At 42.5% G+C, this 25096-nt stretch overlaps 1 protein-coding gene across 4 annotated transcripts in view; it reads left to right on the forward strand.

Annotated features, from left to right (window-relative positions):
• LOC124032207 (proto-oncogene tyrosine-protein kinase Src) overlaps positions 1-25096 on the forward strand; it is a 45199-nt gene continuing 20103 nt past the window's right edge. Inside the window, exon 1 of one of the 4 annotated variants that reach the window (XM_046344435.1) lies at positions 1-445. The gene's annotated coding sequence lies outside the window, so the exon portion shown is untranslated. The remainder of the gene's footprint in view (positions 446-25096) is intronic. The other 3 variants (XM_046344436.1, XM_046344437.1, XM_046344438.1) reach the window with 3 other exon arrangements.

Consider the following 25096-nt stretch of genomic DNA (forward strand, 5'->3'; position numbering starts at 1 on the left):
ATTTTCACTGTCAATGTTTTGGTCCTGTATTCTCTGTTTGTGTGTGTGATAGGCCTACTACCCGCAGCAGTGAACGCAGTAGCCTAGATATTTTTCTACAAAATAATGTCAAATCTATCCTTTGATTTCAAGGCAGTTAGCAAAGAGCTGGATACTCTCTCATAATTAGGGATTCAAATGATTGCCGCAATCAGACTGGTTCCGACTGCTGCCCTGATTCTCAGGCAATCCCCGTCTTGGTCTAGCCCGCCCCTCTGGTTGAATGGGATCCCTCCGCATCAGTTCGACCATCGGTTCTCTGCTGTGAACGTCGTCTGAAATCGGTTATAATTTTTGGGTTTACTTCGATGACGGAGTCTGTGATATTTGGTCGTTTATTCGATGAACTATTGCCCATCTGGTAAATAAACAAGCATCGGCAATACACTGGTTGGTACTCGTCAGGGTAAGTGACTTGTTATTTTTGTATATGATGAAACCAATGATTGAACATAAACAATGTATCCTGGCCGTCAAGTTGCATTGAAATCAAATACGTTCTAAACTCAACATTGCCGCAATGCTTCTATTAAAGCTGATGTGAAATAGCTCGCTGGATCAGGGTGTTCCGGAACGTCTTTCTAATCCAATAATTAATGTCTTACTGAAAGTAGGCTAATTGTTGCCTAACATTTTACATAGTTATTAAGTACCTAGTTTTATGATTGGGACAAAGCAATGGAACTCCATTGACCATCACATTATTGGCTCTTCAAGTAGCTACATTCATGCCAAGATATGTCAATCAGCAATACACTAGTGTGTGAGAACGAAAGAGAGAGAGAGATGTAATAAAGTGTAGCTATATAGGCCATAGAGCTCTCACCAGCTCTCTGCCGGTGACTATATCCTACTTCTAAACTATGGGCTGTCATGCTCAGGATTAGTGTTCTCCTACTCAAGATGAGTCAACAAGCCAAATATTGACTCTTGCTGAAGCATAACTTGTCTCATTTCAGTTTTTGAATATATACGTTTTTTCCTTATTGAGAATGTTTATGACTAAGGACAACAAATGGTTTCAGTGTTGACTTTTGGAAGTGGTATACACTTGATGAAGTAATAGGATCGCCTTGCCCCATGGCAATTGTATTTATTCAAAACAGAGTTGCCATAATCCTAAAACATACACATTACACAGTATGCATTCACTCTGTTTCCACCCCCATTGAGTGTTGTCTTGTACCTTTTGATCTATCTGAAGTCTAGATAATGTGTGAACAAACAAAGGAAACACCTCCACTGGAATTGTCTCTCTGGCAATTCACTGAGTTCATTTTAAAATCACAAAGAATGTAACATTTCCCAAGGAATTATATTTTTGTTTAGAATGTGCCATTGAATTGGCCAGTACATTGTAAACTGTGGATGATTAGATGAATTGAAGGACACATCCTTAATTGAATATGAACTATGTCTCAGTTTCTGTAATGATGCTAATATGTATCTGTTTCTGCATTATTGAGGAATTCCGTTGTTCGGCAAGAGCATTCTGAACCTATTAGTCTCTGTATAGGCTAGCCTATATCCCTTCCCACAATCTGCTCCTCTGTTTCCAAAAATCTGACACTCAAACCAAACGTATGCTCCAAGGAGATGTAGTTCTAAATGCCCAAAATCATACATGATGATGAGAAAAGTACTGCAGTGTTTTAGTCACTCAATTTAATTTAAATGTGTTTATTTTGTACTAAAACAATGGGAGAATTCCATATGATTTTGCTGCTTTCTTGGCAGCCATTCTCTCTCTCTCTCTGCAGGTCTTTTCAGATGGCCTGTCAGTCATAAGTGCTTCATCAACATGCCTAACTGAATCTTCCCTGGTTGATGTAGGAGCCATTGATAAAGGAAATGTCCCTTGGAATCCTTCGAAATAATGTCCCCCAGTGAAACCTCTGGAACTTTGTTGGCTCCAACGAGATCACTGCAAAGTTACAGAATGTCCTGTAGTTGGTGGATTGACCCCTTTGTTCCCTCTATATACTGAAACATTCTTTTTGACAGAGTAGTACACTACACTGGGCCTGGCGGGAGTCAATGACTCGCTTGTTTCCAAAGCCTGGCATCCAAGCCTTTGAGAATGATCTGGCTATGCAACAATTGTGACTGGCTCTGTTAAAATGTCTTTGTGCACTTAATGGAAAGGGCATTTCGAGGGGCTTTGAGGAGTGACTATTACTATGAATAAAGTTTTGACCCTATATTGTTACCTTGAATTTGAGAGTTAACCTTATTTAGCTGTAGGAGGCAAACAAGGCAAATACAATGAAAACCGAACAGGCTAGTTTGCCTGCAAATATCATTTCAACCGAGTTGTCCCGGTTTCCTTCAGGTCAGACGAGGATAAATTAGCGTAAAGTTTAACAACTTAATTGGCTATAATATCATGAGTGAGGGGGCTGGTTCTTGGGCCTGAGGAATAGGATTGTAGTGATGCACAAATGGCGGGATGGTGAAAAGAAAAACCCAGACACAAGCGTAGACACGTGCTGTGTTGGTCCAAGTAGAACAGCACAATGTTCCCTGATGGCTTATTGAGGAGTTCTTAACAAAGAAAACACTTATCTGATGCCAACAATGCCTAGAACATGCTCACTTCAATTTGGCCTTTGGATTTATAATTCAGTTACAGCACTCACTGCAGTTGTATTGGTACTTTGGGCGGCTGGCGTGAGGACTGCGACAGCCTCCCAATGAACTCATTGAATTTTTCATGTGACAGACGTACACACCAAACTTATGTTGCTCTGTCTGGCCCAGTTTTAGTACTAATTAGTGCCCAGTGATTTTCAAGGGCAGCCATTTTAATGGTGGGGGGAGGGGGAAATGCCACCTGTTCTCTTTCTCTGTTGAAATGGGCTTTGTTTGGGGTAGTTAATCATAAATGGTGGAAGAGGACTTATTTTTCAAGAGAGCCCTGGCCACGTTCTAACCCATCTTCAGGGCGTGGACGTGTGCATGTAAAAGGGAACCAGACTTATGACCTGAAGTGTACAGTATTACCAAATTTCACTTCCAGGTTACCGTCAGCTGAGCAGTGAACAGCCCGCAGGACATCACATGAGTTACGTCAGAAGAATTGCTTAAGGGTAACTCCATATGTAAAAGTCAAACCAATGTTAAATCAATATTTTTTTAAGTGTTCAGCTTAGAAACGACTGTATATGATAATAAGCAGTCACTCACCCAGCACTCTTTGCAAGACACAGTTGGTGTTGGAAGTTTACATACACTTATGTTGGAGTCATTAAAACTCGTTTTTCAACCACTCCACACATGTATTTTTTGGCACGTAGGTTAGGACATCTATTTTGTGCGTGACACAAATCATTTCTCCAACAATTGTTTACAGACAGATTATTTCACTAATAATTCACTGTATCACAATTCCAGTGGGTCAGAAGTTTACATACACTAAGTTGACTGTGCCTTTAAACAGCTTGGAAATTCCAGAAATGGATGTCATGGCTTTAGAAGCTTCTAATAGGCTAATTGACATCATTTGAGTCAATTGGAGGTGTACCTGTGGATGTATTTCAAGGCCTACCTTCAAACTCAGTGCCTCTTTGCTTGACATCATGGGAAAATCAAAATAAATTGTAGACCTCCACAAGTCTGGTTCTTTCTTGGGAGAAATTTCCAAATGCCTGAAGGTACCAGGTTCATCTGTACAAACAATAGTACTCAATTATAAAAACCATGGGACCACGCAGCCGTCATACCTCTCAGGAAGGAGACGCATTTTGTCTCCTAGAGATGAACGTACTTTGGTGCGAAAAGTGCAAATCAATCCCAGAACAACAGCAACGGACCTTGTGAAGATGCTGGAGGAAACCGGTACAAAAGTATCTTTATCCACAGTAAAACGAGTCCTATATTGACATAACCTGAAAGGCTGCTCAGCAAGGAAGAAGCCACTGCTCCAAAACCGCCATAAAAAAAGCAAGACTATGGTTTGCAACTGCACGTGGGGACAAAGATTGTACTTTTTGGAGAAATGTCCTCTGGTCTGATGAAACAAAAATAGAACTGTTTTGCCATAATGACCATTGTTATGTTTGGAAGAAAAAGGTGGAGGCTTGCAAGCCGAAGAACACCCTCCCAACTGTGAAGAATGGGGGTGGCAGCATCATGTTGTGGGTGTGCTTTGATGCAGGAGGGACTGGTGCACTTCACAAAATAGATGGAATCATGAGGTAGGAAAATTATGTGGATATATTGAAGCAACATCTCAAGTAGTCAGTCAGGAAGTTAAAGCTTGGTCGCAAATGGGTCTTCCAAATGGACAATGACCCCACACATACTTCCAAAGTTGTGGCAAAATGGCTTAAGGACAACAAAGTCAAGGTATTGGACTGGCTATCACAAAGCCCTAACCTCAACCTATAGAACATTTGTGGGCAGAACTGAAAAAGCTTGTGCGAGCAAGGAGGCCTACAAACCTGTCTCAGTTACACCTGCTCTGTCAGGGGGAATGGGCCAAAATTCACCCAACTTATTGTGGGAAGCTTACGCAAGGTTACCCGAAACGTTTGACCCAAGTTAAACGTTTGACCCAAGTTAAACAATTGAAAGGCAATGCTACCACTAATACTAATTGAGTGTATGTAAACTTCTGACCCACTTGTAATGTGATGAAATAAATAAATGCTGAAATCAATCATTCTCTCTTATTCTGACATTTCAAATTCATAAAATAAAGTGGTGATCCTAACTGACCTAAAACAGGGAATGTTTACTAGGATTAATTGTCCGAAATTGTGAAAAACTGAGTTTAAATGTATTTGGCCAAGGTATGTAAGCCTCTGACTTCAACTGTATCTGAAGCCCTGTGGCTGGAGACATTTTGAATGGAGTATCTGATTGTGGTTCATTGAGTGGAACAGAACAGAGGAGGGACTGTCCTCTCATTCCTCCCAGGGTTCCAGGCTACTGATGCTAGTCACTTCCTGTTCTGTCCTAGAGTGCTCTGTGAACAGTGTGACCGGGCCCATACATCTAATCTCAATCCCTCCACTGTTGCTTGGGAGTAGAGACGGGAGGGTTATCAGTCGAAAGGTCTTGTTTGGATTTTCTTCTCACTCCCACCAGTTCTCTTCACAAGAAAAGGCTCCTTTTCATTCAGAGAGATGTCTCTCTGTGTCTATGCAGTCACAGCTGGGCCACTAAGTCAAGTTATATGACTGCATGACTGCTTGCTGATTGCTTCCTCAGGGCTACGGCTGACTTGAAAAAGAGACTCCTATCTCAATGGGACTCGCCTGGTTAAATAAAGGATTAATGAACGTTGATATTTATACTCAACCCTCTTTGAGATGCTGGACCAGCCTTGATCTTTGTTCCTCTCAGGGTCCCCTGCCTGAAAATCACTATATTGAAATGGGTTTTATGTAAATGTTGTATTGACAAAATGACCCCCTCAAGTTGGACTTGCTGGCCTTTTCCCTGCAGATGTAATCTAATTGAAGGCACAACACACACTTTTTGTGTGTACTGATCTGAAGTACCATGTCATTATGAGTACAAGAGGATGTAGGTAGATGACACGATCTCATATCCTCTCATTTTCAAGGGAATGGAAATTCTCACAATTCACCTTTCTGGATTGAGAGTGTGGCTTTAGTGTCTCTTGGAACAAAAGACAGATGAGGACTGCGATTCATGTGAGGACTATGAGTTGAGAACAACCACTACAAGGCTACAGCAGGTCAGGGAGAACAAGGTAAATGGGAATTTTGTGTGAGGTCTAGGAATTTAATCAGTAATGCTTGAAGAGTAGCCTCTTTTTTTTAAATGCATTTTTTTATTTAACTAGGCAAGTCGGTGAAGAACATTTGTATTTACAATGATGGCCTAGGAACAGTAGGTTAACAACATTTTTTTCCTTGTCAGCTCGGGGGATTCGATCTAGCAACCACCTGCCGCCCCTATCCATCTTAAACTAAAAACCTTTTTTTTTTTTTTTTTTACCCCAATATCGTGGTGTCCAATTGTTGTGTAGTAGCTACTATCTCGTCTCATCGCTACAACTCCCGTATGGGCTCGGGAGAGACGAAAGTTGAATGTGAATGTGAATGTGTCCTCCGATACACAACCCAACCTAGCCGCACTGCTTTTTAACACAGCGCGCATCCAACCCGGAAGCCAGCCAATGTGTCGGAGGAAACACCGTGCACCTGGAAACCTTGGTTAGGAGTCGCTGGTGCGCGATGAGACAAGGACATCCCTACCGACCAAGCCCTCCCTAACCCGGACGACGCTAGGCCAATTGTGTGTCGCCCCATGGACCTCCCGGTTACGACAGAGCCTGGGCGCGAACCCAGAGTCTCTGATGGCACAGCTGGTGCTGCAGTACAGCGCCCTTAACCACTGTGCCACCCGGGAGGCACTAAAAACCTTTTCCACTCCTCATAGTCCTCACATGGCGGTCAGGCAGGAGCAGTTTCCTGAGCGGTGGCCGTAGTCCCCCCTGATGCTCATCTGTGTGTGAGACGCTCCCTGGGCTCCCTGGGGTCCTCTTCTTCCTCATCAGTCTTGTCGAGGGTGCAACCTAAGGTGGGTGAAGAAATTCCTCTCCAAATACTTCCGCTACACCATAGAGAACATCACGGCCTGGCACGGGAATTGCTCCATCCACAACCGCAAGGTTGTGGATTTACAAATTATTGTGGAAAACCCCATAGAAAATCTTTGGAGGGAGTTGAAAGTCCGTGTTGCCCAGCAACAGCCCCAAAACATCACTGCTCTAGAGGAGATTTGCATGGAGGAATGGGCCAAAATACCAGCAACAGTGTGTGAAAACGTTTGACCTCTGTTTGACCTCTGTCAACAAAGGGTATATAACAAAGTATTGAGAAACTTTTGTTATTGACCAAATAGTTATTTTCCACCATAATTTGCAAATAAATGTATTAAAAATCCTACAATGTGATTTTCTGGATTTTTTTTCTCTCATTTTGTCTGTCATAGTTGAAGTGTACCTTTGATGAAAATTACAGGCCTCTCATCTTTTTAAGTGGGATAACTTGCACAATTGGTGTCTGACTAAATACTTTTTTGCTCCACTGTAAAAATATCTTGGAATTTTAATTGATGACGGCCTCACTTTTAAATTGCATATTCAACAATTTACAAAAAAATTGAAGCTGAAATTAGGATTTTATTTTAGGAATAAGGCCTGTTTTACTTTTGAAGCCAGGAGGAGGCTAGTATCAGCTATATTTATTCCTTTACTAGACTATGGGGATATTTTATATATGAATGCTTCCGCTCAGTGTTTGAGATCAATTGACACCCTTTACCATGGCACTTTGAGATTTATTTTAAACTGCAAAACCCTTACGCACCACTGCACTTTATACCAGGGTTTGCTGGCCTTCTCTAGTCCATCGTAGGCTCAATCACTGGTATACTTTAATTTACAAAGCCATTTTGGGTTTACTACCTTATTATTCGGGCATTTTTATTGTTCAGAAATGTGGTGGGTACTCTCTTCGTTCGCTGGACTTTATCCTGCTAAATGTTCCAAATGCCGAACTGAATTTGGTAAAAGCGCTTTTATGTACTCTGCGCATTCGTCTTGGAACGCCTTACAAAATACTTTTAAACTGGAGGAACTTGTCCCAATTGGTATTTTTAAATCACTGATGAATGATCTTGAGACTGATTCCCTGACCTGTCAATGTTTTTCATTTTTTTATACTCTTGTGAATTTTTGGGTTTTACTAGATTACTTGTTGTTTGTCTGTAACTTTGTAATGACTTAGGGAGCACTATCTTGGCCAGGACCATCTTGAAAATGAGATTTTAAATCTCAATGAGCCCTTCCTGGTTAAATAAAAATACAATTTCAAACAATTTCAAAGATTTTACTGAGTTACAGTTCTATGGATTTCACATGACTGGGCAGGTGTGCATCCATGGGTGGGCCTGGGAGGGCATAGGCCAACCCACTTGGCAGCCAGGCCCACCCACTGAGGAGCCAGGCCCAGCAAATCAGAACAAGTTTTTCCCCACTAAAGGGCTTTATTACAGAAATAATCCTCAGCACTCCCCCCCCAGACGGTCCCCAAAGTGAAGAGGCTGAATGTGGCAGTCCTTGACGTACTGTAAAATTCTCTAAAACAACGTTGGAGGTGGTAGAGACATGAACAATAAATGATCTGGCAATAGCTCTGGTGGACATTCCTGCAAGTCAGGAAAGGGGAATACCTAGTCAGTTGTACACCTGAATGCATTCAACTGAAATGTGTCTTCTCATTTAACCCAAGTTAGCATGCCAATTGCACGCTCCCTCAACTTGAGACATCTGTGGAATTGTGTTCTGTGACAACTGCACATTTGAAAGTGGCCTTTTATTATCCCCAGCACAAGGTGCACCTGTGTAATGATCATGCTGTTTAATCAGATTCTTGACATGCCACACCTGTCAGGTGGAAGGATTATATTGCAAAGGAGAAATGCTCACTATCAGGGATGTAAACAAATTTGTGCACAACATTTGAGAGAAATAAGCATTTTTGTGCGTATGAAACATTTCTGGGATCTTTTATTTCAGTTCATGAAACCTGAGACCAAAACTTTACATGTTGCGTTTAAATTTTTGTTCTATTTATCTTCATATTCTTATCTGTTATTTCTTATTGCATTTTCGAGAAGGAACCTGCAAGGTAATCATTTCGTTGGATCATGCGTATCCTGTACATTCGACTAATAAAACTTGAAATTTGAATTGTGTGAGCTGAGCAGCAGCAGCCACGCCCTGTGGACTGGAAGCTATACAGCTACTGCTACAGCATGTTCTGTCCTGTGAGGAGGGATCACATGCCTGGGGTGTATTAGTTAGTGCACACTGTAGCAAAACATTTTACAATGAAAAACAACCAAGCGTTTCTTAAGACCAGGTAGTTCCTCCCTGTTTGTCTGTTTCCTTCCATTTAGTGCCTAATGAACACAACCCTGCTGTCCTCTAAGCAAATTAAGTTTACTCTGGTCTTCACCTATGAATGGATGAAATCGGTTCATTGATGGGGCCCTCGCCCTAAAATCTGTTATGAAAATGCTAGCCTCTGCAGACTACCCAACAACCGGATGTTCCGGTTTTCAGGGGAAATGAAAAGAGAGCCTGTGACACAACTTCCGCTTTTGGATGTTATTAACAAAGCCAACACTCTTAACTCCTCCTCCACGTTTACTGGTTTGGTGCAGAAGAGAACCTACACAGACAGTTTAAATTATTTTTTGTATTCTTGTAAAGACCAGTATTTTTACGCTTGTCACGTTAGGTTATGGAAATACTAACCAAGGCGTGGAGGAGACCTGTTATATCTTAATGATCATGCGTGACGATCACATTTGTTTCATGTAGGGAGGGCCTCAGCTGTTGTTTTATTGTCACCTTGTTTATATACCATTGGCTCTGCAGGAGAAGCATTCCAATCTGTTGCAGTTACTGGCAAGGCTCTCCTACCATGTTCCTGGAGAGACCACCTTACCGTCCTGTAGGTTTTGACTCCAAACCTAATCTAGCGCACCTGATTCTAATAATTAGACATGTATAGCTTAATCTTGGTGCAAATCTATAATGAAGGCTTGTACTTTTGTAGAAAGGTCATTTATGTTTTTCTGACCTTCTATTCTGCTTAAGGATAGTTCTTGTCTCACTGAGGAAGTGCTCTTGGCAGCCTCAAAAAGAAGGAAACTTTTCATATTTTCAGACAAGTGACGAACCACACACTGTCGCCTGATTCAGTCGATTCTAAATCCAAACATCCACTAGCCTGAGGAAATCTGTTGACGAGAACAACAATCAATCTTCTTTTGGTTTAGTACTGCTTATTGCTTTCAGGAATGGAAACACTAAAGTTTTTCCTACTCTAAGATGTTGTGAAATGTCCCTGGCTGACTGTGCGGGATGTTAGGATGTTCTGTGATTGATTGTGGCCTGTGGCATCATGAACGTCTATCCACGTCCTGGGTGTAGGGTGACTCTACCTGCTCTCAGAACATTCCTCGTATGGTGTGTGAGATGGAGTGGTGTCAGGACTTGCCTCATTCTTCACTCTGCATTCCACAGATGTGACTGGGGCTCACACTGATATCACCAACCTGAGTGTACAGACACCTGGGAGTACACATACAGACATGTACATGCAGTGTTCCCCTAGGAGTTTTTCCAAAAGCAGTAGCAAAGTTAGTGTGTGTGTGTGTGGGGCGTGGACAATGGGGCCATCTTCTTGGCCACAGAGACAAAATGGTGCTGTTTTAATGCACATGTTCTGCAATTCTACACATTTTGCCATGGGGCTTAGAGAAAATGTGCAGTTTTAAAGATAATTTCCTGCAATTCTTCACATCAGTGACAAAATCAATGTGGGATCTATCCCATTCCATTTTTTTGATTTTTGATTCTGCCTAGTTTTTATGTTGGTGATTGTTAGTTCTCAAAGATGGTCTTATTAAAAAAAAATATATACTCCATTACTTTTCTATATAATGTATATGATTTTTGATGTTTAAGCTTGCACTGAAAACATTATTTATTTGTTTATCTTATGGAGTGGTGGCAACGATTTAGCAGGGCAGCCCGCTACTGCTAAAGGAATATAGGGGAAACACTGACGTGTGTGTGTGTGTGTGTGTGTGTGTGTGTGTGTGTGTGTGTGTGTGTGTGTGTGTGTGTGTGTGTGTGTGTGTGTGTGTGTGTGTGTGTGTGTGTGTGTGTGTGCTTGTGCGCACACACACCTAACCTCTTCAATACACACACCTGCTTGTCTCATTCCTCATACCTGTAATGGAGACTAATATTTGAACCTATGTTTACACACACATTATTATGTTTGGAGTTGCTGTGAACTGCCATTTTACATCCATATGGTTTCCTGGTGGGGCCTCAGATTTCGGAGGAACATGGCGTTTTCTTAAATGGTAACAGTACTAGGCACTTCTGCCTAAATCAGAAGTTAAACAGTCAAAGCCCAGAGTTGGTGAAGCATGCAGCACTCCAGTCTCGGTGGATGCTAGCTGCTTAGAAGTTCCCTCTTTTTAAAATAAGATTAAGAAGAAGGGTCATTGAGGGGCTAGGTTAGACTTCAAAGCATCTCGGTGCAGGTTTTTACACCGAGATTTTGACTGGTTCTCTTCTTTATTATCCTAGTTTCTGCCTATGACCTTTTATGTTGCATAGTGATATCATTTTAATCTGATCTGACAGTGTTCAGAATGTGAACAAACAAAACTATAGGGATGAAAACATGTCGGCTTTCAATTAAATTTGAACCCAGTGAGTCCCACTGGTGTGATTTAGGACTTCAAACACCTTTTTTAATCATGGTTTGTTTCAGCTACAGACTTCTGGGTCTATTTCTTCTGTATCCATTGGTACCATTCGTCTGTGTGATTAATGGAGGCTGAGCGAGAGCAGTGTTTTTGAGAAAAGGGCAAGATCCCGAAGGGACGGGTCTTTTTTTACACGTATGTAGAGTCAAAGTGTTTGGTTTGAGCTACAAACTATTCACCTATGAAAGGCTGAGACTCTCACAAACACGCACATGTAACATGTTTTGCTCTATGATGTTCACAAGCTACATGAGTCATTTGAAGGGAAGGGGATGTTCTACATATGTGTAAATCATAGGAAATCCCAGGACATAGTGTCTATAATACTGTAATAAGCTCACATAGTTTCTGTCACAAACTCCAAACTCCACACAGTTGGATAATTGGATATTAATTTCCCAATGAGAAAACAATTGATGTTTTTTACAGCATTCATATAAATTCACTTATCAGATTTTTGCTTTGCTCTGACCTAATTATTTTCATTGACATTTGCCAACAAAACTCATGAAAGCAACTATTTATGTCAAATTGTTTTGTGTTCAGCACTGGTTGTCCTGAAAAGAAAACGGTAAAACACTTCATTGTGAGGCTGGATCAATAAAAGTCAGATAAATTAAAATTGATTAAGAGGATCTGTGTGTTTTCCCAATACTTAGGATTGACTAGTTCAATAACATTTTGGAAACTGGGAAAGAGAGGATGTTTTTTTCTTTTTTGTCATGTGCCATCATAGGTCGTGGAAGGAATTGGATTATTTGATTTCCATTTGGAAATCTCCTGAAAGGATTGGAGAGAGCGACAAGGAATGGGAAAAAGCTAAACCCTTAGAGGATTATATTTTTCTTCTGTCTCTCTTGCTCTCTATCTACTTGTCCCTCAAACACATGACCATATTTAGATGAAGGGAAAGAGCTGGGAAGGAGATGTGATCGTTTGGGGGTAATGGCAGAAGAACATAGGGTACCCAAACACTACACAGACTTCCATTAAGAATTAATAGCAAAAGCTATGGCAAAGCAGATTTCAACAATATATCAACCATTGTATTGTTAGTCTAAATATACCACAGTGGAACAATATGGCGCTTCTTATGGTCTCTATAGAACATAATACACACGCAAAGGTCACTGCAGTGCAGTCACATTGCTGAGTCCCAGATGCTTAAAGAGACAGTTCAGTTGTACATTTTGATGAACCATTCCTTTAACCTCTCTATTTCAAAAAGACTTTACGGTGAAAGCAAACCATGCGATTATCTGAGAACAGCGCCCAGCAGACAAATCATTACAAACAGTTAGCAGCCAAGAAGAGGAGTAACAAAAGTCAGAAATAGTGAAAAAATGTATCACTTTCCTTTTGATGATCTTCATATGGTTGCACTCCGAAGACTCCATGTTACACAATAAATGTTTGTTTTGTTCGATAATGTCCCTGTTTATGTCCAAAAACCTCTTTTTTTTGTTGGTGCGTTTTAGTTCAGTAATCCATTGGAACAAAGCACGGTCACAACAGACAGACGAAAAATCTAAAAAGTACCATAACAATTCGTAGAAACATGTCATACGATGTTTAAAATAAAATCCTCAGGTTGTTTTTGTCAGAAATAATTGATCATATTTCAACCGGACAATAGCTTCTTCAATAGAAAAGGAGAAACAAAGGCGCGCTCCCGGTCACACGCTGGACTCGTCTGGAAATTTCCACTGTCCTCTCATTGAAAGTGCTGTATCTCCCTCATTTTTCAGAGTAAATGCCTGAAGCAATGCCTAAAGACTGGCCACATGTAGGTAAAGCCATAGGGCTCGTGAACTACGTCATAAGTCTTTGTATGATAGGCTTGCAATGGAAAAACAGCCTTTCAAAATAATAGCACTTCCTGGATGGATTTTCCTCAGGTTTTCTCCTGCCATATCAGTTCTGTTATTCTCAGACATTATTTTAACAGTTTTGCAAACTTTAGAGTGTTTTCTATCCAAATCTACCAATTATATGCATATCCTAGCTTCTGGACCTGAGTAGCAGGCAGTTTACTTTCATCCAAAATTCCGAATGCTGCCCCCTACCCTAGTGAGGTTAAGATCCTTTACTTTCAAGTTCCTTCAGTTTCAGGCTTCCGTCTTTATATTTATCTGAAGATATATGGCCAAGATAGCAGCCATGAATCCTGAAGCCAGGAAACCGAACACGCTTTTGTATTAACACGGTTTCACAAGATAACTGTAACCTAACCAACTGCTCTTTATATCTGTCATTTCTCATATATAGGAATGGCACAACTGCTCTTATAACGGCTACTTCGAAGCTGTCATTTAACACAACAAGATGAGGAACTGATGTCACACCTGCCCAGTGTCTTCCTTACTGTTAAACAGTAGCCTCTACAAACTGTAATCGATTTTTAAGGCTTCACTGCTGCTCTGAAACTGTCCACATAAGTTGTTTTTGTTTTTTACCTTTTTGTTAGTTCAGCAGTGATTATCACTTTTGACACCCTCGGATTTCTCTCTTTCATAGTCTAAACAGTTTACGCATCATCAGAAATGGAAAGAGTTATATTTAGCAAATCCACATCTCGAACTTGTGTAAACTAACCAAGTTGAAGCTGAGGAAAGGATCTGAATTCTCCATGTCTGTCTCTTAAGAGCCTCTTATAAGCCACTAGGAATGGTACAGCACAGTCTGGGTTGGGATTGGATAGGTTTAGGCCTATGGCTCAGTCAGTCAAAGTTGCGTGGGAAACTGTGCTGTTTAACATGTGATTTGACATGCCCACTGAGGTCTAATCTGTGGATGATTCACACACACTAGAGGTCAACCGATTGTTATTTCTCAACGCCGATACCGATTTATCGGCCAATTTATTTGTAATAATGACAATTACAACAATATTGAATGAACACTTGTTTTAACTTAATATAATGCCTCAAATAAGTAATGAAACATGTTCAATTTGGTTTAAATAATGCAAAAGCAAAGTGTTGGAGAAGAAAGTAAAAGTGCAATATGTGCCATGTAAAAAAGCTAATGCTTAAATTCCTTGCTCAGAACATGATAACATATGAAAGCTGGTGGTTCCTTTTAACATGAGTCTTCAATATCCCCAGTTAAGCAGTTTTAGGTTGTAGTTATTATAGGAATTATAGGACTATTTCTCTCTATACCATTTGTATTTCATATACCTTTGACTATTGGATGTTCTTATAGGCACTTTAGTATTGCCAGTGTAACAGTATAGCTTCCTTCCCTCTCCTCGCCCCTACTTGGGCTTGAACCAGGAACACATCGACAACAGCCACCCTCGAAGCAGTGTTACCCATCGCTCCACAAAAGCCGCGCCCCTTGCAGAGCAAGGGGAACAACTACTCCAAGTCTCAGAGTGAGTGATGTCACCGATTGAAACGCCAATAGTGCGTTATTTCACATCGGTTACACCAGCCTAATCTCGGGAGTTGATAGGCTTGAAGTCATATACAGCTCAATGCTTGAAGCATTGCGAAGAGCTTCTGGCAAAACATATGAAAGTGCTGTTTGAATGAATGCGTACGAGCCTGCTGCTGCCTACAACCGCTCAGTCAGACTGCTCTATCAAATATCAAATCATAGATTACAATAAACACACAGAAATACGAGCCTTATTAATGTCATATGGTCAAATCCGGAAACTGTCATTTAGTAAACAAAACGTTTATTATTTTAGTGAAATACGGAACCCTTCCATATTTTATCAAATGGGTGGCATCCCTAAGTCTAAATATTGCTGTTTCTTTGCACAACCTTCAATGTTATGTCATAATCATGTAAAAATCTGGCAAATTAATTACGGTCTTTGTTTGGAAGAAATGCTCTTCACACAGTTTTGCAACGAGCCAGGTGGCCCAAACTGCTGCATATACCCTGACTCTGTTGCACAGAACGCAAGAGACGTGACACAATTTCCCTAGATAATATTGCCTGTCAACATTAACTTCTTTTAACGGAATATGCAGGTTTAAAAATGTATACTTGTGTATTGATTTTAAGAAAGGCATTGATGTTAATTGTTAGGTACATTGCTGCAACGACAGTGCTTTTTTCACAAATACACTTGTTAAATCATCACGCATTTTACAAAGTAGCCTGTGATTCGATGATGAATTAACAGGCACTGCATTGATATTTGCAATGCAGGACAAGCTAGTTAAACTAGTAATATCATCAACCATGTGTAGTTAACTAGTGGTTATGGTAAGATTGATTGTTTTTTATAAGATAAGTTTAATGCTAGCTAGCAACTTACCTTGGCTCCTTGCTGAACTCGCATAACAGGTGGTCAGCCTGCCACGCAGTCTCCTCGTGGAGTGCAATGTAATCGGCATCCAAAAACGAATGACCGATTATGAAAACTTGAAATCGGCCCTAATTAATCAGCCATGCTGATTAATCGGTCAACCTCTAGTCCTATAATGAGTAACTTGACTGAATAATCTGTCTGTGCCCTTGAGCAAGGCACTTAACCCTAAATGCTCCTGTAAATCGCTCTGCATAAGAGTCTGCTAAATGACTAAAATAAAAAAGTAAATGATTAAAGAAAGCAAAAGGAAGAAATTAGGGAAAGATGAAAATGGCGAGAAATATCTAACTTTTTTGATGTGAAGTTAACTTTGAGACTTCAACATTCACTTCTGTTTTGGTTCATTCAGCACTCCCTCCCTCCCCTACGCTCCTCCCTCCCTCCATGACGTCACAGGAACTGTCCTCTAAACAAATCCCCTCCTAATACAAAATGGCCTAGATATTTTCGAGTTGAGCCTCAATTCCAAAATGATTTCATACGTGTTGCAGTGAGATTCGGCACCGGGCATAACAGGCCTTTAGAAAAACCATGGACCTGGGAACCCTGCCAGACCAGTGGCTCGTTTGTTGATTTTCAAGTCGTAAATATGTAACCTGCCTGTGGAGGGAGAGGGTTTTAAGACCAATCAGCCTCAGCCTTTTTTGAGGGTAACACTGAATGGATGTTTTGTTTTGAAAACAGTTAGTGATATGAACTTAGATTGGGTAAAGCAGAAGTATCAGTGCTGCTGACACACACACACACTTGAACAGTGGAAGGGATCAGGACTCACAGGCTCTAATCCTATTAAGAACCACAGTACAGTCTCTTAAGAGTGAAAATGAAAAAAGGATAAAGGCTGTGTTTTACTCTTTATCTGAGAAGTTTGCTACCGTTTTCCTCACGTTTCTCTGACAAATAAGTGTGAGAGTACAAGTGCATCAGAGCCGTTGCTTGTGGAATGTGAGGAATCATCTCCATGGCAACGGCTGGTGTGTTCTGTGTGGAGAGGTAAATATTGGCTCCACTAACTCCCCATTCTGACCTGGTGTCTCTCAGTGATTGGCGAGCAGAGGAGGGTCTCTTTCTGGGCTGACAGCCCTGCTGTCCTCAGTTCAACACTCACTAGCAGCCAGTGTACTCCTCTCCCTGTTGGTGGAGGTTTACCTTTGGCCCTTCCAAACATGGGAGAGCTATTTGGCTTTGAGTGTTCCTGGTTTGACTTGATACACACACACACTATCACATGAAAAGAGTTTGAACACAAGCTTGATAGTGTTAAATGGTGTGTGTGGATGGACTGACTCCATTGAAACTACACAGAAATAATTAGCCTATTAATGGTTTACTGGATAGGATGCGTGCATAGTGGAGGTAGGCTAGGTCCTGTTACCGAGGTGTAGGTTGGCTGAATCAAATAGAGGAGGGATGTGTTGAACACTGCGTGACATTTAACCATTTCAAATCAAATAAAAATTGTCACGTGCTTCGTAGAGTAACAGTGCAATGCTTACTTATGGGCCCTTCCCAACAATGCAAAGAGGGGAAAAAATGAGAAATAGTAGAAAAAAATATTCTTGTTTGTGGGGAAAATAAACGAAAAACCCACATTCTGTAACTGAACTTTGTTAAGGGCTATGAACCAGAGCAGCTCTCTGAGCAGGATAAGCACGACTTAAGTTACTTAATGAATTCTCTGACTGAGTCCAAGCTCTGGAGTCTGTAGGGGAGATTTACTGTCGGGTGCCTGCCCGTATTTAGCACACTGCAGCAGATGGATTTGTCTAGGCAGGATGATATATATGCTCGGCTGCAGTAGCTGCCTGCAGTGAGTATTCAGACCCCTCAACTTTTTTCCACATTTTGTTAGGTTATTCTAAAATGGATTAAATTGGCATTTTTCCTCATCAATATACACACAATGCCTCATAATGACAAATCACAAACAGGTTTTGAGAAATGTTTGATACTAAATCAAAAATAGAAATTACATTTACATAAGTATTCAGACCCTTTACTCAATGCTTTGTTGAAGCACCTTTGGCAGTGATTATAGCCTCCTCTTCTTTGGTATGACACTACAAGCTTGGCGCACCTGTATTTGGAGAGTTTCTCCCATTCTTCACTGCAAATCCTCTCAAGCTCTGTCAGGTTGGATGGGGAGTGCTGCTGCACAGCTATTTTCAGTTCCCCCCAGAGATGTTCGATCGGGGCCGTGTCCAGGCTCTGACTGGGCCACTCAAGGACATTCAGAGCCTCTCCTGCGTTGACTTGGCTGTGTGCTTAGGGACGTTCACCCCAGTCTGAGGTCCTGAGTGCGCTGGAGCAGGTTTTTATCAAGGATTTCTCTGTACTTTTCATCTTTGCATCAATCCTTAGTAGTCTCCCAGTCCCTGCCATTGAAAAACCATGCTTCACCGTAGGGATGGTGCCAGGTTTCCTCCAGACGTGATGCTTGGCATTCAGGCCAAAGAGTTGAGACTTGGTTTCATCAGACCACATAATCTTGTTTCTCAGTCTGAGAGCCTTTAGGTGCCTTTTGGCAAACTCCAAGTGGGCTGTCATTTGCCTTTTTACTGAGGAGTGGCTTCCGCCTGGCCACTCTATCATAAAGGCCTGGTTGGTGGAGTGCTGCAGAGATGGAAGTTTATCCCAGCTCCACAGAGGAGAGCTCTGTCAGACCATTGGGTTCTCGGTCACCTCCCTGACCAAGGCCCTTCTCCCCTGATTGCTCAGTTTGGCTGGACGTTCAGCTGTGGAAAGAGTCTTGGTGGTTCCAAACTTCTTCCATTTAAGAATGATGGAGGCCACTGAGTTCTTGAGGACCTTCAATACTGCAGAAATGTTTTGGTACCCTTCCCCAGATCTGTGCCTCAACACAACCCTGTCTCTGACAATTCCTTCGACCCCATTGCTTGGTTTTTGCTCTGACATGCACTGTCAACTGTGGGACCTTATATAGGCAGGTGTGTGTCTTTCCAGATCATCATGTCCAGTCAATTAAAACATCTCAAGGATGATCAATGGAAACGGGATGCACCTCAGCTCACTTTTGGGTCTCATAGCAAAATGTACTTATGTAATTAAGGTATTTCTGTTCTTTGTTTAATACATTTGCAAAAAAAACTAAACAAATCTGTTTTTACTTTGTCATTATGGGGTATTGTGTGTAGATTTGAGTTTTTTATTTATTTAATCCATTTTAGAATAAAACTGAAAAGTAACAAAATGTAGAAAAAGTCAAGGGGTCTGAATCCGGTCCTTTAAAATATATTGTAACCAATGTTGTTCAGTTACATCTAGTCCTGACTCCACAGATGGAACTTCATCACGGTATATCCAAATGCAATTACGGAATTGATGTTGATAATCTGGGGAGAACACGCGGCTGGATTAGGGCTGCAATCGGTGGGCAGTGACGCAGAGAGGGCCAAGGCCAAAGCCTCCCACTTTTCCTGCTTTCCCTGGAGTAATTACATAGAGAGCATTAAGATGAAGGAATAGTTCTGAGGCCTGATTTGAGGGCTGGGTCTGAAAACATCAAATCCTTGTTTCCTCTGTCCTTGTTTTCAATTCCTCTCAAAGTGCTTTGGACGAGGTCAAAGGTTCCTCCCTCGGACCTCATCCAATTAACTTTGAGCATGCAATGGAGGAAACAAGGACTTGAGAAAGCAAGGATTTTATGGTTAGCAAACTTTTCTGACACAGCCCCACTGGGGTATTCTACGATGCTAGCTAGATTTACTTAGGATTCTATAAAGCTAGCCACTTTCGTGTCAACTGTTATCCCGAGTTGTGTTGAACTCAGAGGAGTTAGTTCACCGAAGTTAGCTTGCTATCTCGTGTCATGGTACACCCCTCAGGTTTAATGCGGCCTAGTCTTTGTTCATCTGCTCCCCCTCAACTCTTCTTCTCTAGAAGTTGAAGTGTACCTTCCGCCTAAATAAGAACATTGAGCAATGACATGAAACCTAACCCTCCTAACCTCAGTTTTTGATGTCTTTCTCTGAATTTGATTCTTTAGCATGCCTGTTGAGTATACCTGTGGCTCAGACTTGTCTCCAGCTGATAACTATGGTAGTAGCCTGGGATGCAGGTCACATGTTATGTAACAGGACATAGTCATTCTGTATGTTGATTTGTTGTCTAGAACCTGTGTGGTTAGATGTACTATAAGTTTTCTCCAAAGCGACTTACAAATGTGCATACAAATTCATTTGGGTGGCCCCAGCGAGAATCAAACCCACAACCCTGGTGTTACACAGAACCACTATTCCTGAGTAGATGAAGACTGCTTGATGATCAAAAAGGGGATTCAGGTTTATTTTACAGAAACATTAACTGAATTCATCAGGGAAATGTTATTGAATTAATAGGAAATGTTCAGACAAAGAAATGATTTAATGCACCGTCTTAAATAGATGATTGACACAATAGCCTTTTTAATTGTCTGTTTCACTTTCTTATTCAGAGATTAACTTTGTTATCCTTTCAGAAGAAACATAAAAATGAGAGTGGGAAAAAATGGAATATACAAAAGACAACCTGGCAGCTAAATTAAAAGATGATTCCCCCGTTCAGCCAAAGCCCATGAGACTTGAAGGATTTTGTATCCGTTGCTGGTTTATTGTGCATAATTAAGCAAATCCATCACCCCCCCCCCCCCATGCCTTGTTGCCAGAGGGATTTTGCTGGGTTTATTTCTGCCTTGTAGTGGGTGGAGCAGGTGCTGAGTGCTTAGTTACCTCAGGCTTATTAGACCCAATGAGGCACAGACTAGACCTCACTGGTATATCACACAGAAAGGCAGAATCTGGGTGGTATAGTTCTCCCTCTCTCGCCCTTTGTTGTTTCTCTCTGTCTGTCTCGCTGCCTCTCTCTCTCTCACTGTGTCTCTCTCACACGCACGCACGCTCTCTCTGTGTATTTCTGCCTCTCGCTCTGTCTCTCTCGCCATCTCTCGCACTGTGTATGTCTCGCTATCTCTCTCTCGCCCTCTCTCCCTTTTTTCCCCTTTTCCCGCCTAAACATGGTGGTCGCTTCATGACTTTAATTATCCATTTCCATATTTCCCGGTGGCTTTCATCCGTGGCGAGGCGGTGTGTGAAGAGAAGATTTTGGTCGACCTCATTCCGTAGCAAGCACAGTGTCTTGCGCATTGGCACAGTGCAGCCTGATTCAAACCATAAAGTAGGGCCGACCCAGCACAGTGCAGCCTGATTCAAACCATACAGTAGGGCCGAGCCAGCACAGTGCAGCCTGATTCAAACCATACAGTAGGGCCGACCCAGCACAGTGCAGCCTGATTCTAACCATACAGTAGGGCCGACCCAGCACAGTGCAGCCTGATTCTAACCATACAGTAGGGCCGACCCAGCACAGTGCAGCCTGATTCTAACCATACAGTAGGGCCGACCCAGCACAGTGCAGCCTGATTCTGACCATACAGTAGGGCCGACCCAGCACAGTGCAGCCTGATTCTGACCATACAGTAGGGCCGACCCAGCACAGTGCAGCCTGATTCAGACCATACAGTAGGGCCGACCCAGCACAGTGCAGCCTGATTCAGACCATACAGTAGGGCCGACCCAGCACAGTGCAGCCTGATTCAGACCATACAGTAGGGCCGACCCAGCACAGTGCAGCCTGATTCAAACCATACAGTAGGGCCGACCCAGCACAGTGCAGCCTGATTCAAACCATACAATAGGGCCGACCCAGCACAGTGCAGCCTGATTCAAACCATACAGTAGGGCCGACCCAGCACAGTGCAGCCTGATTCAAACCATACAGTAGGGCCGACCCAGCACAGTGCAGCCTGATTCAAAGCATACAGTAGGGCCGACCCAGCACAGTGCAGCCTTATTCAAAGCATACAGTAGGGCTGACCCAGCACAGTGTGGTTCGGGTAGGATGTATATGATGTGAATCAGGCATATTGTGTTTGATTGCAGGGTTTGCTGTGAGTGTGAGCTGACAATAGACTTGTTTGTTTGACCAGTAGTGTAATCGAGGATGGGTGGAATACCCCAGAGCCAAGACTTAGACTTTACTCAGCTGTCTGAGACATGGGTAGATTTGGTCAGATCTGACAATCAGGCTTTGTTGGAGTTTTGTTTTGGAGTATTGTGATAGAACACCACTGGCTAGATATTAATGGGATGAAATTCTGTTTTATTTTACGGGAAAATAGGGATAATTTTTAAAAAATCACATGGTATTTTAAGCAGCTATTCATATTGGTATAGTCTTAAGCTGATTTTAGTATTGAGAAATAACATGGTTTCAGAATATTCACAAGCTGTAATGTATATTTAAGCAATAAGGCACGAGGAGGTGTGGTAATGGTCAATATGCCATAGCTAAGGGCTGTTCTTATGCACAATGCAACGCTAGTGCCTGGATACAGCCCTTAGCCGTGGTATATTTGTCATATACCACAATCCTTTGAGGTGTCTAAATGCTATTATAAACTGGTTACCAACTTAATTAGAACAGTAAAAATATATGTTTTGTCATACCTGTGGTATACGGTCTGATATACCACAGCTGTCAGACAATCAGGACGCAAACCACCCAGTTTGTAATGCTGAATAAATACCTGCGACATATTGTTCAAATAACTCCATCATAAAAGTGCCAGTTGTGTGAAATATGGAGGGTTTATTTGAGGGAGTGAGATGGGAGAGGAAATGTGTCATTAACCGTGAAACCATTCTAGTGGATGAGACACATAAAAGACACAAAGACCAGCTTGCTGTGCCACCCGTCCTCTTTGTGTCTGCCTGAGTGTGCTCTCTAACCTGACCAGACTGTTAGCTACTTTACATTAGAACTATCCTGTTGTACAGACATACCCTTGGGGGACATATCGACCGCCTCTCTATCCTCTTTGACCCCTCTCTCTACCCACCAGCCCCCCTTCCATCTCAACAACTAGCCCCCGCCCATACCCTGACGCCGGTTGGACTAGAAATGTAATGAGCCCCGCTGGTTCAGCTTTTCTCCCTCATGAAAAGTGTCTGTGTGGGTGTTTGTGTGTGAGAAAGACGGAGGTACATCTGATCCATAGGAATCTCCTCAGCTGTTTGATAAGCAGCAAGAGGCTGGGGGCCTCCGTCTCCAATCTCCTGGCTGCCTGCCAGGTGTGTGTGTGTCCAACAGACGTGAAGCATGGATGAATCTCACAAATTGAGAGATGGGTGATATTCTTTGTGTGCCATACATTTTTCCAGCATGTCTTCAGTACATTGCAACTCTCTGAGAAGCTGTCTCAGCCTTGCTGTCTCAGCCTTGCTGTCTCAGCCTTGCTGTCTCAGCCTTGCTGTCTCAGCCTTGCTGTCTCACGCTTCGATCACACCAACAGCATCATTGCATTTTGGTACTCCAGAATTACATTCATTTCCATTGAAACGCTGCATTTGCCTTGAAGCATTGCATTGCAGAGGCAGTGCGTTCTGTATGGTGCATACGTTGGATTTATCGAACAGCAGAGGCAGTGCGTTCTGTATGGTGCATACGTTGGATTTATCGAACAGCAGAGGCAGTGCGTTCTGTATGGTGCATACGTTGGATTTATCGAACAGCAGAGGCAGTGCGTTCTGTATGGTGCATACGTTGGATTTATCGAACAGCAGAGGCAGTGCGTTCTACGTTGGATTTATCGAACAGCAGAGGCAGTGGTATGGTGCATACGTTGGATTTATCGAACAGCAGAGGCAGTGCGTTCTGTATGGTGCATACGTTGGATTTATCGAACAGCAGAGGCAGTGCGTTCTGTATGGTGCATACGTTGGATTTATCGAACAGCAGAGGCAGTGCGTTCTGTATGGTGCATACGTTGGATTTATCGAACAGCAGAGGCAGTGCGTTCTGTATGGTGCATACGTTGGATTTATCGAACAGCAGAGGCAGTGCGTTCTGTATGGTGCATACGTTGGATTTATCGAACAGCAGAGGCAGTCGAACAGCAGAGGCAGTGCGTTCTGTATGGTGCATACGTTGGATTTATCGAACAGCAGAGGCAGTGCGTTCTGTATGGTGCATACGTTGGATTTATCGAACAGCAGAGGCAGTGCGTTCTGTATGGTGCATACGTTGGATTTATCGAACAGCAGAGGCAGTGCGTTCTGTATGGTGCATACGTTGGATTTATCGAACAGCAGAGGCAGTGCGTTCTGTATGGTGCATACGTTGGATTTATCGAACAGCAGAGGCAGTGCGTTCTGTATGGTGCATACGTTGGATTTATCGAACAGCAGAGGCAGTGCGTTCTGTATGTATGGTTTATCGAACAGCAGAGGCATACGTTGGTGCATACGTTGGATTTATCGAACAGCAGAGGCAGTGCGTTCTGTATGGTGCATACGTTGGATTTATCGAGCAGCAGAGGCAGTGCGTTCTGTATGGTGCATACGTTGGATTTATCGAACAGCAGAGGCAGTGCGTTCTGTATGGTGCATACGTTGGATTTATCGAACAGCAGAGGCAGTGCGTTCTGTATGGTGCATACGTTGGATTTATCGAACAGCAGAGGCAGTGCGTTCTGTATGGTGCATACGTTGGATTTATCGAACAGCAGAGGCAGTGCGTTCTGTATGGTGCATACGTTGGATTTATCGAACAGCAGAGGCAGTGCGTTTGGATTTATCTGTATGGTGCATACGTTGGATTTATCGAACAGCAGAGGCCGTGCGTTCTGTATGGTGCATACGTTGGATTTATCGAACAGCAGAGGCAGTGCGTTCTGTATGGTGCATACGTTGGATTTATCGAACAGCAGAGGCAGTGCGTTCTGTATGGTGCATACGTTGGATTTATCGAACAGCAGAGGCAGTGCGTTCTGTATGGTGCATACGTTGGATTTATCGAACAGCAGAGGCAGTGCGTTCTGTATGGTGCATACGTTGGATTTATCGAACAGCAGAGGCAGTGCGTTCTGTATGGTGCATACGTTGGATTTATCGAACAGCAGAGGCAGTGCGTTCTGTATGGTGCATACGTTGGATTTATCGAACAGCAGAGGCAGTGCGTTCTGTATGGTGCATACGTTGGATTTATCGAACAGCAGAGGCAGTGCGTTCTGTATGGTGCATACGTTGGATTTATCGAACAGCAGAGGCAGTGCGTTCTGTATGGTGCATACGTTGGATTTATCGAACAGCAGAGGCAGTGCGTTCTGTATGGTGCATACGTTGGATCGAACAGCAGAGGCAGTGCGTTCTGTATGGTGCATACGTTGGATTTATCGAACAGCAGAGCAGTGCGTTCTGTATGGTGCATACGTTGGATTTATCGAACAGCAGAGGCAGTGCGTTCTGTATGGTGCATACGTTGGATTTATCGAACAGCAGAGGCAGTGCGTTCTGTATGGTGCATACGTTGGATTTATCGAACAGCAGAGGC

The sequence above is a fragment of the Oncorhynchus gorbuscha genome, linkage group LG03 (assembly GCF_021184085.1).
Source record: "Oncorhynchus gorbuscha isolate QuinsamMale2020 ecotype Even-year linkage group LG03, OgorEven_v1.0, whole genome shotgun sequence".
Lineage (NCBI taxonomy): Eukaryota > Metazoa > Chordata > Actinopteri > Salmoniformes > Salmonidae > Oncorhynchus > Oncorhynchus gorbuscha.